The following is a 20,065-nucleotide window of genomic DNA, read 5'->3' on the forward strand; positions in this document are numbered from 1 at the left end:
TTGGTCTAGAGTGCATGCAATAAGGGAAAGGGTCACCGGGGTCTCTCTCTTGCCTGAGGCCCGACGGTGCCTGCTCAATGTTTGGGAGCCCACTGACTGTACTGCTGCTCAGACTTTCTGGGTCACTCTTGGTAATATGGTTGCCAAGAGAGATATTGCTCAACTTTGGGGTTCCCATAGACCGCCAGGGATAACAGCATGAAAGGAGAACATAGACTGGTGCATGTTCAGGGAGAAGACTGTCTATGTAGCTCGGGCCGTCCTAAGAAATGGGGCAGGATTTGGTCCCAGTGGAACGCATATCGTGGGGATATTTGTACTCCTCCATTTGTTTACACTCCTGATATTCCATCGTCCCCGTAGTTGACGTTCCGGATGTTTGTCTATAGTAATATTTTACATCGTTCTGTTTACCACTCGCTTGTCCCTGGATATATGTCACAATATTCTTTAGCGATTGGTTACCTCGCCCCCTCCACTTGAGCCCCTGGAATCGTCCTTTGCCATGAGCTTGTGTTGTTTGTTTCGTTAGATGTTTTTCACCAAAATCTTAAAATGAAACCTATTTTATCCTTCTGCTTTTTCTGTTTCATGTGCCTGTACACTGATTAGTTGCTATTCTCCGTACTGCCTGTACTGCCTCTCTACCTACTGTCCTGATGTTCATTGTCATAGCGGCCGGCTCGTTCGGGTTGTAGGCAGACGCTGTGTACTGTGCATACCGAAAATAAAGGTTTCAAAAAAAAAATACACCTCAGACTATACTGTCAGTCATCAGTAAGTTGCCTGCAAAAAGGGAACAAATTCCATTCTGGTTAGCCCAGAAAATTACTCAAATAGAGGCAGTATTTCTAGATAGTACACCTCATGAGAAACACAATCTGTTAACCAATGGGGACAGCACCACACGTGGATGACTGCACACTTGGGGTACAGTCTTTGCTTCAATATACACAAAAACACATGGTGTCCCGTCAATGGCGGTAATACCAGACGTCCTGAGACAGATTCAAAATTAATACGGACCAGAACTGGCCTTGAATCTTGGTATGAAATAACTGAAAGATTTCAAACAGGTCTCAGCTATTTTATTAGCTAACATTAAAGGTGAAGCAGCATCTGTGGAAATCCGCCCAAAATTAAACAAACTCGATATTACAGAGCAACTGTATGAACTTGCCAGAATTATTGAACAACCCTATGAAGAATTAGGAAGAGATAGTTTGGGAGGGAAGCCTGTAAAGCCGGAACTAACCGAAAATCCTGAAAAAGTTTTTATCAAAAATAATCTACTTCTAAAAATATAGGGAAAATAGTAGACAGTCTATTCCTAAAGAGAAGCGTTCTCAGTCCAGAGGTAGATCACCTGAAAAGGAGCACTCTAAAAAGAGGTATAACCTTAGAAATAGGGATAATTTGAGAAAACCTGATAGATATCAAGATAATGATACACGTTCTTCTCGTACCTTTCAGACTTCGTCGCAGAAATCAGAAAGAAGAGGACAATCAGAACACAAGGAAGAACGCGTGAAGTCCAAAGACGATCAACACGTTCCAAAAAATAAGAAAACTCAAGTCTCCAAAAAGAAGGTAGCAAGTATTAAAATCAGACATGCCGAGGATCTTGAGGACACAACTCAAGAACGGGGAGTGGGCCCAGACAATTCTGGACAGCGCAGCAGAGGTCACCATAGCTCGCAGGATCCTGAAAGATCATCTGGAGACAGTGGATCTGAATGGATACATTCAGGTTGAAACTGCCACAACTAGGGTTAGTGTACCCCATAAGTTATACGGAGTAACACTCCTGATAGAGGGGGACATAACTAGGAAAATAAAAGCACTCTTCTGGGAAAAAAAATCAAAGGGTTATGACATCCTTCTGGCTGAACAAGACTGCCACCAGAATTTGTCAGAGAGTGCCCACTTGGTGAAGAGATCATTATGCCAGCCTTCTTCAATCATATTCCTATTCACAAAAAATACACCTATACCATAAAGGCTCCAGCATTATATACAAATCATGTGGGATGGGATGAGGACTCTCCTCACCATAAAATCCAGTTAAAAAAATTAACCTGCTGCTCAGAGGCAGTATCCAGTAAAGCAGGAAGCTAAAAAACAAGTTAGGGAGATCTTAGACCAACTTGAATACCAGGTGGTGATCGAAACATGCACCTCGTCAATGAACAATCCTTTGTTTCCTGTCTCTATAAAAGACGAAACGTATCGTCTAGTTTTAGATTACAGACATTTAAAATTTAGTTGCAAAACATTTGGAGTACAAAATGCACACAGTGCAGCACTGATGAATAACATTGTGCGCAAGAAATATAAAACCACATTAGATATTTCAAAAGGTTTCTTCTGTCAAAATATTGCACCAGAAAGCAGGTATTTGACCACTTTCTTAAAAATGGGGACACAGCGTCAATTTTGCAGTCTCGCCCAAGGATTCAAGAATAGTCCAGGGTTATTTTCAGCTAGAGTATCTTTTGTCGATGACATCTATTTTACAGACAATTACTTGGATGTGCACTTGAAAAGAGTGAACACCATAATACTTGGGTTCGCTTCTGAAGGGTACAAGTTCAATTTAAAAAAAAATCAAGAATTGCCCCCTTCAATGTCCTATTCTTGGGATATGAACTTTCAAGTAAAGGAAAATGCCTGGCAGCCAACATTTTAGAAAAGTGTGCGCTGTTCCAACCTCCAAAAACGCTGAAAAACTTACAGTAATTTCTAGGTTTCCTGTATTTCGGAAGAACTTACATTCTAAACTACGCAGAAAAGGTTAAACCTCTCTACAAATTAATCAATCCTGATTTCAAACAAACTAATTGGACTCAAAAACACACAGAAATGTTGCATTCAGTGCAAACAGACATGTTAGCAACAAAACATTTACAAACACGCGACAATGTACGCAAACTTGTAATCCGAAACATCCCATGGTGATGCGGATTCACCTACCTAACCTTTAATAAAGGTGAAAAGGTACCGATAGCTTACAAATCACACTTGTACATACAAGCTGAAATGAAATTCACTTCAACAGAAAAGATTCTGACAGCGGTTCAAACTGCAGTAGCAAAAGAGAGAGCCCTGGCACAGGGAAAACGCATAATGGTTGTTACACCTGTACCTGACTTGGAGGCAGTGACAAAAGCAAGCATTCCAAATGCAAAAGTTTACATCCAAGATGGATAGAATGGGTTAATTCTCTTGCTCCAACAGACGTTGAATACGTTTTTGATCCCTACTTGAAAACACAAGAATTTCTCCAATACGAACAAGAATGTCCTCTGCCGACTGAGATTCTGCCTCTAGAACATTACAGATGTATAATTTATACAGACAGATCAGCACAACCCGCGATTGTGGGAAAACAAGCTTACAGTGCTGCGTGCGCGATTGTTAAATTTTGCTGGCGCAATGGTAACTTTTGACCTATGGTTACAAAAACTCAATCCCTAGGAGACTGTACAGCTCAGGGAGCTGAACTACAGGCTTTCAAGATGACGCTTGAATATACTGATTGCGAATTCCCCAGACTCATAGTGTGCGATTCGTATTACTGCGTCCAGTCTTACAATGAATATATGCAGTACTGGGTTCAAAATGGATTTAAAGACGCAAACGGTGGCACAATCAAGCATAAAATGCTTTGGTAGGGGCGTGGCCAGGATGGCGGGCTGAGTAGTCGCACTCTCGGTGAGCTCCGCCATCCCTGGACCCTAATCCTGCTTTACAAGTGCTGATCCTCCCCCCGGGACGCTGCATTACACAGAGCGGGGGCCCGCCGCACCGGTGGAGCATCTGGGAGATCACCGGACCCCCCCCGGGGCACTGAGCGGACGCCGGACGGGGCGCCGTTGCGGAGAGCGAGCGAGGCCCAGCATACGGCCTGGAAGAGAAACGGACCCTGCCCGGCCATAGACATCGGCCGGGTGATTGCTGCAGCGTCGCTGACCCTGCCCGCTTGCACCGGACTCTTGAGCCTCTCCTTGCAGCAGGAGCCGGGGGCCTGGGCTGCCGGACCGGGAGCCATAGAGACTCCGACGCCAGGCCGGCATCGGACATCACGCGAGGCCGGGGCTTGGGCCTGGTCCTAGGCCTCGACCACTTCAACGGCCCCTAAGCGGGTTGACGAGCGCTGTGGGCCGTGCCTGACGGACCCGGTCAGACCTGCCTGGTCTTGCGACACCCCGTCGGAGCGTGGACTGGCTGGAGCGGGGGTACAGAAAGAGAGGTGCCGGACCTGGGGCCTCCTGCTTCGCGAGGCCGTGGCTTCGGCCTGCGCTCCAGGCCTCAGAGACGCTGCACAGCAGTGGCCCCCCGGCCACCCGGTGGACATTGCGGAGCACGGCGCGGCACTCCTGGGCGGAAGCAGAATCCTGTGGTGAGTCAGGCAGCTGGGGAACAACGGAGAGGACTGTGGTGGCCATCGCCCCTCGAGACCACCGGGGACCGGGAGTTGGGCTTCTGTGTTTCTGCCCGCCTTTGCACTTGGCCACCGGGGTAGAACAGGGACAGATCCCTTCCTCAAGAGGATCCCTGGTGGCATTCTGGGCCTGACCGTGGGAGACGGGAAGAGCCGCCCGGACACTACTGCAACCCCCACGTGGCCCCTGAGGGTCTGCTGCGGCCTAGCTTGAAGGGCGATCCCTCGGTGCCGTGAGTAACGCCGAGCCCGAGGCCGCGAGGCTTGGGCAGCGAGAGAGGAGAGCGGAGCCGGGTGGATTGGTGCTGGAGGCCCGGGAGGGTGGTCTATCGTCGAGGAAGTGGACCACTGGTGGGAGTCCGGCAGCGTGCCTCCAAAGTTGCACCTGGGATTGAGCTGTTGGTTTTTTCAGGGGAGCACCTCGAGAGCCAACATGTCGAACAACAGGGGGTCCCGGAAGGGGGACCGCACACTGCCAGAGATGCTGAGCCAGAGCAATGCAAGACAGGACCGAGGTCACCCATCCCCACCCCACTCGAGCGGTGCCCAAGGAGCGAGCGGAAGAGAACCCCCAGCTCCGAGGTCCTTCCTAGAGTCCCTCTTCAGCTCCTTGAGGGACGACTTTCAGACGCTTAAGCAAGAGGTCGCGGGTGAGGTCCGTGAGATACGACGGGAAGTGGACGGTCTCGGTGACAGAGTGTCCACGGTGGAGGAAGCGGGCCACGCTAGGGACGAAGAAATTACACAGTTGCAACAGGAGGTCATCCGACTCCGGGAACAGCACCTTGACCTGCAGACGCACACAGAGGACCTTGAGAATCGCTCAAGGAGAAACAACATCTGCGTCCGGGGCGTGCCGTCCCGGGAAGAGGGGGAAGATATGGCGGCCTACCTCGGGGAGCTGTTCAGAGAGGTACTGGGGGAACCGGCTGACTTTGCCATTCGGATTGACAGGGCGCACAGGGTCGGCCTGCAACGCCGAACTTCGGCGCCTCCCCCTGACATCTTGGCTTTTCTGCCGGACTATCCCTTGAAGGAGCGGATACTGAGGGAGGCCCGGAGGAGACCCTCCATGGAATTCAGAGGCCACCGGATAGCTCTCTATCAGGACCTGGCCACGTCTACTCTGCAAAAACGCAAAGCTTTTAAAATTGCGACTGACTTTCTCAGGGAGCATGGCACTCAATATTCCTGGGGACATCCCTTCCGCCTCATTTTCAGGTGGAACGGAACCTTGCACCAGTTGCGTTCTCTTCAGGACACGTGTGGAGTGCTGGGGATCACAGCCACTGAGGACGGAGCTCACACACCGCACCGGAACCGTATTACCAGAGACGGTTGGCAGACAGTCCCTGGCCTGCGATCATCTGCTTCCTTGTCGCGGCCGGACTCTCCTATGGCCCGAGCGGAGTCGGATGCAACAGTGCAGGATGGAACTGGAGCTGATACTACAACTGTGGTGGCGCTGACAGCATAAGTGAACTCCGGGGGGAGATCGACATCGCTGTGGTGGAGCTGCAGGTTTGAGGGTCTGGGGGGTGGGGGGAATGGGGGGAGCGAGGTGGCTGGACGTCCACTTTTTCTGACTTTCCGCGGGCTTGTCCGATAAGGACCGGACTGGGACAATTGGTCTAAAAGTTTTTGGGGGGGTAGAGAGAGGGATGTTTAAAGTTGTTGATCTGGTCCCAGTTGAGGGAGGGGGCTGGATGCGAGAGGGTGGGTGGGGAAGACGGGGAACAGTTGGGGGGGGCAAGGGGAGTTGGGGAACAGAGTGGGAGTTGGGGGCTGGGGGTTGGGGATGGGGAGGGAGGGTCGTCCAGTGCACACAGGGGTTCCTGGTCCTTTTGACTTTGTCTGTGCTTTTTGATCTGCTTCTAATTGGCTATGGCTTCAACGGGGCGATCTACCTCTCTGCTTGGCATGGATGCTGGGGAGAAGAGGGAGGGGTTACCGGATGTTTCTTGAGGGCGGTGAGCTGCTGGTTAGGTGGCCTGCTTTATGGTTTGCCTGGAACTGTCTGCTTTTTGTGTCAATACTCTATGCATGGTACTCTGCTGCACCACGGGCTGAACGACGCTCTTGCCCTCCTGTTTCTGCGGTGGGTCCTTGTTGCTTTCTACTACAACACCACTCATGCCTCCAACCACTTGTAAGGTACTGACCCTGAATGTCCGGGGTCTGAATAATCCCGTGAAGAGGCGGGCCGTCCTTTCACTTTTAGAGAACACACAGGCAGATATCTGTCTCCTCCAGGAGACGCACTTACTGTCACAGGACACTCATAGACTCCGCTCACACAAGTTCCCCTCACAATTTTTTTCCTCATGCACCACTAAAACAGCTGGGGTAGTGATTCTGGTGGCGCGGCGTTTCCAGGGGGAGGTTCTCCACAAATTTGCTGAACAAAAGGGTAGGTTACTGGCTTATCGATTTCGAATTGGGGGCCTCTTCTTCACGATAGGGTCCCTATATAGTCCTAATGACCGTCAGGACCGCTTTCTTCAGGCGGCGATCGAGGAGGTCACGTCTTCCCAGGATAGACATGTCATACTCGGGGGGGACTTCAATATTGTCTTCGACTCTGCGCTGGATAGGTCGGCGCAACGCTCCCCTCAGGTTGGAGAACTCTCGGCGGACCGTAAGGCTCAGCTGGACGAGGTGGACCTACTTGATATATGGCGACATCTGCACCCGACGGATAGGGACTACTCGTACTATTTTCATGCCCACAAAACGTACGCACGGTTGGATCACCTGCTGGTTACCTCCCCAGTGAAAGCGTTAGCATCTGGATCAGAAATGGGTGTGATCTCCCTCTCGGACCATGCCCCGGTCGAGGTCCTGTTAACTATGCCCCCGACGGCGCTCCGCCCACGGACGTGGCGCCTTCGGGATACACTTCTGCATAGGGCAGAAGTGGTGGCTCGCATTGAAAAGTCGATTCAGGAATTTCAATCCCATAACGATAATGCAGACACTAGTCGGGCCACGCAATGGGCGGCATTGAAGGCAGTCATCAGGGGGGAATTTATAGCGATTTCCTCGGCGGACAATAGGGAGCGGCAGGCCAAGAGAGATGAACTCATAGATCGTGTCAGGGAACTGGAACAGATCCATCGCAGAACCGGGGCCCCCAGAATTTGGCGGCAGCTCAAGGAAGCCAGGAAGCTCCTGGCGGCCCTGGACCTCGATCGGGCGGAGTACGCCGCTTTGCGGTTGCGACACGCCTTTTATACTGGAGGGGACCGCAGCGGCAAGTTGTTGGCAAATAGGCTCCGTGTGGTGCGGCAGAGCCAGCTGGTCAAGGAGATCTCTGGCCCGATGGGCATGCCGGAAACTGAAGACGAGCGGATAGCTGCAGTCTTTAGGCGCTTTTACAAAGACCTCTATACCGGGGATCCCCCGGATGAGGAAGTGATGGACACTTATCTGGCCTCGATCACACTTCCCTCGCTGGACCCTGTGCAGGCGGACTATCTGGACAGGGACATTAGGATCGAAGAAGTAGTTTCTGCCATTGCCCGACTCAAGCACGGGAAGGCACCGGGCCCAGACGGCTACATTGCGCTGTATTATAAAACATTTTGCATGACGCTGGCACCCATCCTGACGCGCCTCTTCAACTCCTTTGCGGAGGCCGGGGCCATTCCACCTGATCTGCTCAGGGCCTCGATCTCGGTTATCCCTAAGCCAGGTAAGGACCCGAGGCAATGTGGATCCTACCGGCCGATCTCCCTTCTGAATATTGATTTAAAACTGTATACGGGGATACTTGCTGCTAGACTAGCTCTCCATCTGCCCGGCCTTATCGATCCTGACCAGGCGGGTTTTGTCCCGGGGCGGCAGACAGTGGACAATACGAAATGAATTGTTCATTTGCTGGAGAAGGCCTCTCGGATTCCGGGGGAGCGAATGATGTTGACGGTAGACGCAGAGAAAGCGTTCGACCGAGTCCACTGGCCTTGCCTGGAGCGTGTGCTCATGAAAGCGGGTATAGGTGAGAAATTCCGCACCATGATCCTTAATTGCTACGTTCGTCCATCGGCGGTGGTCCGCGTTAATGGGCACGCTTCTGCCTCCTTCGACATTGAACGGGGCACCAGGCAGGGTTGCCGGCTTTCACCTTTGCTCTTCGCGCTCTACATGGAGCCTTTTGCCCAGCGGGTGCGAGACAACCCGCGAGTAACCGGCATCCGGATGGGGGCCTTCACACACGCTGTTAGCCTTTACGCAGATGATGTTATATTATCCATTGACAAGCCTGCCGTGGCTCTCCCGGCATGCATGGAGGAACTATCCTCTTTTGGCGCGGTGTCTGGATTTCGGATGAACATGGGGAAGTCGATAGCGCTGGATATCTCCCTTGACCCGGACACTAGGGCCTGTTTGCAGCAGCGGTTTCCCATGTTATGGTCCTCGGGAGCAGTGCCCTATTTGGGCATCCAGATTGCACCTACCGTGGCGGCGATGGTGTCGACAAACTATCGAGCCCTGGGGGCCAAGATCAAGGAGGAACTGGGCCGATGGAATCGAGGCGCTTTTTCCTGGCTTGGCAGGATAGCTGCTGTCAAAATGACGATTCTACCTCAGGTGTTATACCTCTTTCGGGCCTTGCCGCTCCAACCGCCCGTGGGATGGATCTCGCAATTACAGGCCGACGTTTCTCGGTTTGTCTGGCAGGGGAAGAAGCCTAGATTGCGTAGGGCCCTCTCGCTGCTGGCCCCAGAAGCGGGTGGACTGGGAATCCCAGACTTCCGCAAATACTTCCAGGCAGCACAGCTGCGTTTCCTGGTGGAATGGAGTAGGTGGGAGTCTGATAAGCACTGGCTCTTCCAGGATCAGGCGGTGGCTGGGAGACCGCTGCAGGAAATCCCCTTCCTGCGTCGCCCACATCGGCCCAAAAATCTCTATGCCTCCTTTGTTACGAGGGTGCCACTGCGGGTGTGGGATGCTACGAGCGTTCTACGTGACCTCACCACGTTCCCGTCACCGCTTACCCCACTGGTGGACAATCCAGACTTTACCCCGGGGATGGAAAGGGGAGCGTTTGCGAAGTGGCAACAGGCGGGGTGCAGAGCCTTGTGTCACCTTTATGGCCCAGACGGGGTGGTTCCTTTTCCCTAACTTCGCCAGGAGTTCTCACTTCCAGAAACGGAACGACTTCATTACATGCAGGCCCGCCACTGGGCCCTCCACCCGCAGGTGCGAGAGACGGCCGATCGGCCTTTTCTCCCTCATGAGCACTGGCTCATGACACGGACTTCGGATTCCAAACTGATTACTGACTTGTACAAGCTGCTGCAGCCCCCGGCAACGCACTTTTATCACCCTGGGAGAGAGCGTTGGGAGAGGGAGCTAGGGAGGACGCTGAGCCCTAAGGAGTGGGAACACATAGCCTATAGAGCGCGGCACTCAGCCTACCACATGGGACTCACTGATACCTTGACTAAAATCTCTACCTATTGGTATTACACACCGGAACGAGTGCATGAGTTTGACCGTAGGAAAGCGGATGCGTGTTGGCGGGGGTGTGGACATAAGGGGACTCTTACGCATGTACTGTGGGATTGCCCGCTCCTAGAACTTTACTGGAAGGAAGTGGTGGATGAAATTGATTCTGCTTTTGAAATTGAACGGCCACGTTTCCCTGCCTATACCCTGCTAGGACTTCCGAATGATCTGATGTATCCCCTTCGTTCCCGCAGAGGAAGACAAATAGCTATAGCCCTGGGCTCCGCGGTTCAGAACATTCTGATTCATTGGCACACTGCTACAGTCCCGTCTATCACTGGCTGGCTCCACAGGTTGTGGCATGTGCTGGGTATGGAGAAGCTGTCCCTCATGGTGGCGGGTGATGTGGACCAGTTTAGGGAGCTCTGGCAGCCATTTCACTCCCTATTGCTTACTGAATTTAAGGAACTTACCTGCCCCAAATATCTCCGCCTTTTGAGGCTTCCAGCCTAGGTGGAGCCTGCCCCTTGATCTTCCTGTGAGTTTCTCTCCTTCGTATTGTAGCGCTGATGTATGTTGAGCTCGGGGACTGTGCACTGGATGGGGGTGGGATTGGGAGGGGGGGATGGGAGTTCGGGTGTTGGGGGGGCATGTTGGGTGGGGGGGTTTCATGGGTAATGTCATAACATGTTGAGGCGGCTGGAGCTTTCTATCACAGCGCAGGCGGAGTTAACGGATGGCTATTCATTAACGGTGCTTTTGGACACTTGCTTTTCCGCCCTGCTACATTCTCTTGAAATGTTTGTTTGTCCTTACATGTTATCATGAATAAAATACTTTAAACCTAAAATGCTTTGGTAACAAGTAGTTCTATTACAGAAAGAACTACAAAAGACTCACGTGATCCATACACTGAGTCATCAGCGTGATGGCGTTCACGTTGAAGGGAATTCATTGGCTGATGAAACAGCAAAGGTAGCTGTGCAAACAGCTTCCATAGCTGCAATCACTCATTAAAAAACAAAAATAGACAGCAAAATAATGCAAGCTGTCACTGATTCAATAAAAGACAGTGGTAAAACATTACCAAAAGGCTTTCCACTCAAGTACTCATATATAACTAATGCAAATAATATTCAGTTTGCTTGAATCTCTGGAGTATGGGATAGAGTAATCCCAAACATGGGCCATAAATTAGGACAAATTTTAGCAGCACATGAAGGATTTGCCTCTGCACACGCAGGTGTTTCTGCTACATTTTCATTATTAAAACAGTGATACTGGTGGCCGCGCATGAGTAAACAGACCAGAAACTATGTTCTGGAGTGTGAAATCTGCCAGAAAATGACATTTTCAACAGTGAAACGCCCGGTGCAGACTCCCCTTTCTAATTTCAGATAAACCATTAGCGTGCATTTACCTGGACCACTGCCGTCCCTTACAGAGGGTCGCAGTGGATTCCTGCTCAAGATTCATTTGGATGTGGCCTCAGGGCTCGGCTGACGCCCAAACTGTTATAAAAGATTTGTGAGTCTTTATCGGTACATATGCAATCGGCACGCTACATTCTGACCAGGGTCCTGCGTTTAGCTCCAAAGCTTATAAGGAGGCCGTGGCCAATTTGGGCGTTGCATTGCGATTTTCGAGTCCATTCCATCCTGAGGGAAATTTGTTTGTGGAGAGAAAAAAACGTGACATAAAGCAATCTATAACATCTAGGGTTTTAGGTTCGGGTGATGGGTGGGTCAAACATCTAATAAGTGTCCAACGTAGTCTTAATAACCAGCCAAGAAATTCTCTGGGTGGAATCACTCCATATGAAATCCTTTTTCGTACTAGAATGTTGGTTGAAGACCTCCATCGTCATATTTCAGTGGTGGAACAAAAACCCTTTGATATCAAAGATCATTTGGCTGTTTTATGGGACTTAAATAAAACAAGAGGAAGTCTAAGCAACACCAGCAAAAAGCGAACAACCACTGAAGAAAAACTACCTGCCCCAGCAAGACCTGTCTGGATTCCAAATGTTGGGGATCTGGTCAGAGAAAAAATAGCAGAAAAGAAGGAATTTGGGCATTCTTACAGAAAACCAGTACCTGTACTAACAATCTATGGATCAAGAACAGTGTTACTGCTGCCCCTTGCTGGAAGAAAGGAGAACCGGTCTGTATCAATTGACCTGGTAAAACCACAGCATGTGGCCGATAATAAGTAGTAGGCTTAGTGGACTCCCAAGATGTAGCAGGTGACCAAATCTTACTACTATCCAAGAGGTTCAAACTGAACGACTTATCACCTTTGAAGAATCTACAGTGAGAAAAGAAGGACTATACAACAAAGCCATGGAACTTGTGCCTCTTGAAACCCAAATAACAGTTTGTCAAGACACTCCCATCTACAATGATGTAGCATCTGACTATACGAATATGTCATGGGAACAAGCAGCTCCAGCAATTTGAAATAATCCGGATGCAATACCAACAATTGACAGAACTGCCTCTGGCTATTTCATCAACTTTGATAACTTTTGTGAGGATCCCAGTGAACCTGAAACAACGCCAGCAAATAAAGCTTTCAAGGAAGAATTAACGGAACTTTGTTACCAGCTTGCAAATACAAATCTGGTTTCACCATGGGTTGAATTTTAGAATGTGTTAGGTGTACTTTTTCTCCTACTATGGCTGATTGTCGTTTTAAGTTTGGGAAAGCTAATGGATGGAAAATACAGTAAAATGGACACAGCAAGTAAGAACATCAATCTGAAGCCACACAAATCATCTCATCGTGAACAACGAGCCTGTCATCAGTGAACATCACAGTGGTTCCTCTACCTGGTTGAATAGCATGGGATACAACTGATTATGGAAAAGGATGAAGTCCGCTGCACTCCTGGGTGATGAGAGACTTTTAAGCAATGGATAAAAGTTATTCAATCTTTTAGGGTGCTCAGGGTGAACCCCTTTCTGTCCGGGAGGGGCAAATAGACAATAGAAGAAGAGATACCTTACAGGCGTAAGGTGAGAAACATGAGCACTCCTTATGTGCTGATGAAAGCAATTTACACGATGGGGTTCAAAAAGAGTTCAAAGTTTTATTCACTTTGTTCTTTTACAAATGCAAGTATCCTTCTGGATTAGAACAATTTTTCAAGTAAACAAAACGTAGGTTGGACGGTTATTCCATAATCAATTCATGAGTTGGAACAATTCAATATGTTAAGTTTGTAAATCTGAGCATCCCCGATGCATTTCGTGCTAAGGAGCTCTTCTTCAGGGGATCATAGTGTTCTAAAGAAAAAGGAGGAGAATCTGAGGTTACTAATCAGGTCCCGTGTGCAGGGCAATGACACAAGCGAGGGGAAGGCGAAATGGTGAGTGAAGCAACAAGTGGCAAGTGAAAATGATTAATGAAATGGTGGACATGCTTTCTTTAAAAAAACAGTTTAAAAACGATGTATCCAGAATGCTAAGTGAAAAAATCGAATGTTAGTTGTGAAGTAGATTTAGGTTTCCCCAGGAATAAAAGACTATAAAATATGGAAAGTTAAAAGTATAGAAGACGTATGTACATGCAGTGCAAAACTTTGGTGTGAATCCTCGAAAATAAGAAGACGAATAGGGTTAATGTGCTGTGTGGATAAACCAATGGTAAATGGCGTATCGAACTGGTAAAAGAGGACGTGCTCAAGACAGGGTCAGCTTTATGAGTAAACCAAAGCTGACGTGACACTAAGTACATAAATAAAATGAAACATGCATGTAAATGATTTTGAGCTCATGCGAGCAAAAGGCTTACTGAGAGTGTGACTCAGACGGTGTAACGGAATCCGACGCTGAGAACGCGGAAGTGAAGCCGCCCGAGTAATGCGGAAGCATTTAAAAGATGTGCGCATGCGTGAAGTGAATGTAAATAGACAAAATAAACAAAGGATGACGATGTCGGAACTTTTAGAAGGTTGAATAGGAATAGCATAGTGGAAAGAAGATAAAAACAAATATATTAAAGGAAAAAATTAATAAATAAAGACAAGAGTAAAAGAATGGATAAACAAACATTTAAGATGACCAAAGATACTCAAAGGAAATATGCGAGTGAAAAAATTGAGCATGAGTATGTGCTAGATAAGTAAATACGAGGTGTAACTGAGGGTACCTGAAAGCAAAAGTGCCTGTATTTGAACAGTGTGGGAATGTGCATATTCACAAATGGACTGAAGACGTGAAATAATCGAGAGAAACCGAGTATAGGCTAAACTGAAGTATTAAAATAAAGGGGTGAAGAAAAGAAGGACGAAGTGTGAAGCTCAAGGGAGATGTGTAAACCTGAGTAAGAAGTTACATGGTAGAATGGAGGTTGAAAGAACCACATGATGTGATATAAAAGAAGGAGCAAGAGAAGGTGGAAAAGAAACATGAGTATGAATGTGAAAATTAGAAAAGTAACTCATCAAAGTAACGTGGGTGACATATTGTAATTTGATGCGAAACTGGAAATGGGGAAGAAAAAGAGCGGAGAAGAAGAAAAGATGGAAAAAAAACAAGAACAAGAGTATTATTTAAATGCAGACAAAAGGATGGACCAACAAAATGGTAAACACATGTACAAATAGGTCAAAGGAAGCTGCTAAATTCCAGACGTTCATTGAGTCCTTTAGGGTGGGCGAAGTCCAATTTGAATATCCAGTACAGTTCTCTCTGAAGGAGATGTTTTCGTGGGTCTATACCTTCAGGTTTTTTGGCTACCTCAAGAACGAGGAAGCGAATTTGACTTATGTTATGATTCTGTTGAGTGAAGTGTGAAGAAACACAGGATTTCAAGTTTTTGTTTCTGATGTTACTCCGGTGTTCATTAAGTCTGGTTTTGACCTTGCGTTCAGTTTTTCCCATATAGGGTAATCCGCATGGGCACTTCAATAGATACACCACATTAGTGGTATCACATGTGGCGTTGACTTGTAGAGGAATTTGTATGCCTTTGCTCTGATGAGTGATACTGTTTCCCGGTATGATGTTATGACAATTCAAACAGTTGTGACAGGGGATGGTTCCTTTGTAGATGGAGGATGAAGTGATGCAAGGTTTTATCATGGTTTGTAAATTTTTGGAACGTTGGTATGCAAAAATAGGCACTTCATTAAAGATGGCGTTAAAATCTGGTTCCAATTGAAGTAACTGCCAATGATTTGTGATAGATTTTTTGATCAAGTGACTTTTGGTGGACAATTTTGAGACAAAAACGTTTCATCGTTTATTGGATGTTTGTTTGACTTTAGACTTGAGTAAAATAGATCGATCAATGCTGGCTACTCTGTCATATGCGGTTTGAACATTAGCACATAAGGAGTGCTCAGGTTTCTCCCCTTACGCCTGTAAGGTATCTCTTCTTCTTCTCTTCTTCTATACAACTGATTATGACATTTATGGCCCTGTCGAGCTGCTAAAAATTCCACACCAATTTAAGGTTTCCTTGAGTGATGTCGTTTCACCCAGCACATTTTCTGATGATTGGGACTTTGAAACCATTAATAATATGATGGCAGACTTAGAAATGTTAGCAAAATTTACATATCATGATTACTTAGAAGGTTCATCAGATTATGAACAAATGTATAGTTTTAATCATTTTGGTCACCATTATTTGCACAAATCGGCAAACCCTAGAAATGTTTTAAGTTATAATCAATGGGAACATTGTCCGACACCACCGAAGGGTAGCTCTAAAAAATTCTATGGAAAATTTCCAAACTTTTCAGGGTTCAATATCAACCATCCAGAAATATTTTACTTTAGAAATGTTAATAAGACAGGATTGAAAAGTATGTTGACTAATACTAAACAGATCTATTCTGCGGCCTTTTATGCTCAGTTGTCCACATTGGGGTTTAACTTTTGGAAAGACAACATTGAGACAAAAACTGTCTGGGGCACAAAGGACTGGCAGGTACAAGGTCTAGAAGCATTATTTAGAGCCTGCATCATCCTGGAATAAATGATGTTTTTAAATGACACTATTCAACAGACATCTTGTCTTGGACTTGCTAAGATAAAAGATTTAAACAAACCACCCATACCTAAGCCCACAGCTGATAGTAATAGAACTACAGACGAGGAGGTAGACGTAAATTATATTTTACAACCAAAGTAATCCTGAATGGAAAAAAAATGTTAATCTGGCAGACACGAATAACTGTCAAGATAGATTCCTGAACAAGACACAAGGGTTTACAGTAACTAGCCCAGATCCAGGATATGTCCAGAGACAACATCCAGGGATAACACCAACTTACAGTGTAAGAAAACTATGCCTTGAGTGGCTGCAGAAATCCACACTTCCAGAAATAAAACAACACTTATCTTTGCTTAAAGATGGCGTTGACTTACAAGACTTCTTACTTGAACCTCGTAATCCATGTCATAAACGTTTCATATACCCCGGTATATACGCTGCTTATAATGAAGCATGGAAAGTCATGCAAATGGAAACAGATGAAGGAATACAAGAAATTGATCGTATAAATTTAGAGAAAATACCCTCTGTAGTTGAAAATGGCTTAACAACTCTGTTGTCCAGAATTTATTCTTTGGACAGCATTGTATGCTCTGTCATACACATAATGGAAAAGGACTTGCAAATGTTACAATATGGCCAGTATGGGGGTGGGGGTGGGCCAGGCAGGCAGCTTCACGGCGGCTCGACGGCTAAGAGATCTCCTGGGTGCTTCAGAAGAGCACCAGCACCAGCGCTGGAGCCAGCCGCAGCGGAAAGCAGAGCCGAAGTAAGGACGGCAAGGACGGCAGCAGCGAAAACATGGAACCTGGATCCACTCGCTCCACTCACTGCAATTCTGTGTGCATGCAAAGAAATGCCTTTGTGGTTAATTGTCTCAGTCTGTGCCACAAATTTAATGTGTTGCTTTCTGTGCCCAGCGAGGTGAAGCTCAGCTGGAAGAGTTTGTTCAAGCTGCATCTGGGATTGCGCACTGAGTCAGCTCTAGGTGTCTGTGCAAGTTAAGGTTTGAGTGGCTGTTCATGACAAAGTGAAATTGGGAGCTCTGGAGCATAGGATTAGGGAAGGGGGAGCTTATCCCAGTGCCTACTGTTCTGGGAGTTTGATGCACGTGTTCATACAAGAGTCATTGGCCTCTCTACAGAGTGATCGTTGATAGTCACAGGTTGATGGACACGTACATCTGTGACTTGTGCATAATCTGCTCAGTTTACACAGACCTTCGACAACTCCCCTGAGTCTGCAGAACAGACCTGTCCGGTGGGGAAGGAGTCTGGATGGAGGCATAAACCTTACCAGGCATAATATATGATATGATCCATTGCCTGCTTCTGCCAGAGAGAACCTGGAGAAATACGAATACATTGTTGTCCGTGCTTTCTGCACTCTGTTCTGTGGTATGCTGGGATACTGGTGAAGACAATGAAGGGATATTGGGGAAGACAATACAGGTATACTGGGGAAGATAGGAGGAAGTCAAACCTGCGTCTCCTCAGCAGGTAGCTCACAGAGATGCATAAACTGCCTACCACAGGTTTGAGTCCCTGCTTGAATGCAGGAATACAGGGCAAGACAAGCGCAACTCAAACCTGCATCTCCTCTGCAGATAGCTTAGTGGGTTTTGGTAACTGCTACAGGGATGCATAAACTGCTGACCACAGGTTTGAGTCCCTGCACTATGGTATGCCGGGCTACTGGAGAAGGAGGGAGGGATGCAAGGCTCCATGGCCTGAGCGGATAACCCAATCGATTCATGCGCTTGCTTCAGAGGTGCATGTTACACTGCTTCCCTGGGGATCGAATTCAAGCAGAGATGCCAGCCTTATCTATGTGTCTACCCACCCAAATGCCAATATAAAACGATTTAATGATTGAATATATAAGTTACTCTAGTCTGAGTATGCTCTGTGCTATACATTTGACATGTCTTGGCATCAGTTATGTTATGCTGCATTATGTTAAGTGGTAACGCCAACAGGAGAAACTCATAACCCCTATTGATACCTAGGTAAGATATAGTATCATGCAACTATTTCTCATAAGGTAACATTAAAACACTGATTCAATAACAAAAAACAATATGACACCAAAGTTGTGTACACGCATATTTTCATAGAATTTGAAGGAGTTTAGAAGCAGCATCAAAGATAATTCAAAATTGTATAGTAAGTGCATAGTGAACAGAATCAGCCTCATTTACAAGGCCCTAGCGGGACTTTTGCGCTGCCGGAGCATGACTTTTTCATACGCTCCGGTCATGCAACGTGCCACACCATATTTACAAGGCCACACAATGACACTTTACAAGGCTTTTCATGGCCATGAAATTATGTTTCTTTTTCACGCAGAACAGTGTGTGGCGGGCGTTCCATGGGTGTTGCTGTGCCATACAACACCCAGGGGAACCAAAGCATTTCCAGATTTTACAAGGAATTGCAAATCTGGGAATGCTTCAGATTTGAACACCAGCCCAGGGGTGGCATTAGGGAGGCACAATGAGAAGAAATATACATATTTCTACTTGTTTTTCCTCTTTCCACGTGTGCTGCATTTTGTAGCACTAATGGAAGGCAGAGAGCACCTCCAGTGATTTATTTTGTGCAGAAAGGATTCCCTTCCTGCACTAAATCAATCATCCCCGAAACTGAAGCACAGTTGCAACATGGCAGGTATCCAGGAAACCTGTAGAATAACAAAAGAAGACAAGGCTTGGGCTAACTGTGAGTCATGCCAACTATAATTAAGGCCCCTGAGTAAGTACCCCCATAGAAGAATAGGAATGGATAATTGCACGTTACGAGTGACTGTCAAACCGCTATTCAAAACCGGGCAAAGCGGCATTCTGATGGGCTTTCTACTGCTAAAAAGTGGCAAGAAAAACCGACAAATGTGGTGAGTAAATCACCGGAGCAAAGGAGGACGAGCGGGAATCATAGAACAAACAAATCAGCTCATTATCAACAAATCGTGGGGATTCTATACAAGACCCTTGCGCCGCCATACCGTTGCTTTTTATGTGATTAAAAGTGATGCACGGATGACTAAAGGGGGTTGTAAATAGGCCCCCTTGAATCCTAAACATGGTGTGCAGACCGGTCACACAGCTTTGCAAAAAGAGGCTTGATGGAGAACAGCGAAGATTGGTACTCAGAATGGAAATACTGTAGCCCAAACAAAGCGGTAAATATTGGGGTATAAACCAACTCGTGGAGCGTAAATCGTCCTACAGGAACGAACGCTGTGTGTACAGGTACGGCATGCTGCTTGCGAGGGAGAGTCTCAGGGACAAAATGAAATGCAGGCTGAGTAAGGTCAGCAGCGTGCGACCGCTAGAGCGCAGACTTGCAGCATCCGTGCAGCATATCCTTGGTCAAACAGGAGGTCGGAGTACCCCACTTGGACTGTGAGGGATGGAGCCTCTGGGTGGGAGGGTGAGAACTCAAGATATGTTTTACATTGCAGAGGAGCGTTGCCCCACTGGCTCAGAGCTAGCTGCTGGAAAATAAAAACTATTTTTTAACATCATTTTATTTTTCAGCTGTAGGGAGGGGTGAGGCCATGGCCATGGGAGGAGTGGTTGGTGCACTCATAGGTGCACATGTGTGTTTGGCCAGCCGTTTTAGGCCGGCCCAACGCACATGTGCACTTATTGTTATTCAACCTTCTGCATTACACAGCCAGGTTGGAGAATCTGCACAGACTCGTGCGCCTGAGCGGAGCTACAAACTAGCCCACTCAGGCCAAAGCCCATGCTGCTCTCATAGAATGAAAAAAGCACATGGATTTCACAGGTAGTCTGTGATGATGTCCCAGGGACTGCTGGAACCAGGAAGACAAAGGCGCAATGCAGGAGGTGGCCTGCAGCTTCAGGTAAGTCTCTTTTTTATTATTATGAAATCAGCCCCTTGAACTCCCCCTCCTGCGCTCCCCCCTTGCCTCCTCCCCCCAACACAACGCCACTGAGTACAGCAGACCATCAGATTTGTTGGGGGGTAGGGGGAAAAGATTCAGAGTATAGAATCTACGGAAGCTGCCATATCCATAAAAAACAATTGTTAAATGTTTATATGAATCATTCTTACTTGAAGCACAACAGTGTCTTTCTACAACTTCTCTGTGGCTGTCTCTGGCTTATGGTACCCGTCTGCTACAACTCTCATGCTA

This window comes from Lissotriton vulgaris, chromosome 4_1 (genome assembly GCF_964263255.1).
Source record: "Lissotriton vulgaris chromosome 4_1, aLisVul1.2, whole genome shotgun sequence".
NCBI classification, from domain to species: domain Eukaryota; kingdom Metazoa; phylum Chordata; class Amphibia; order Caudata; family Salamandridae; genus Lissotriton; species Lissotriton vulgaris.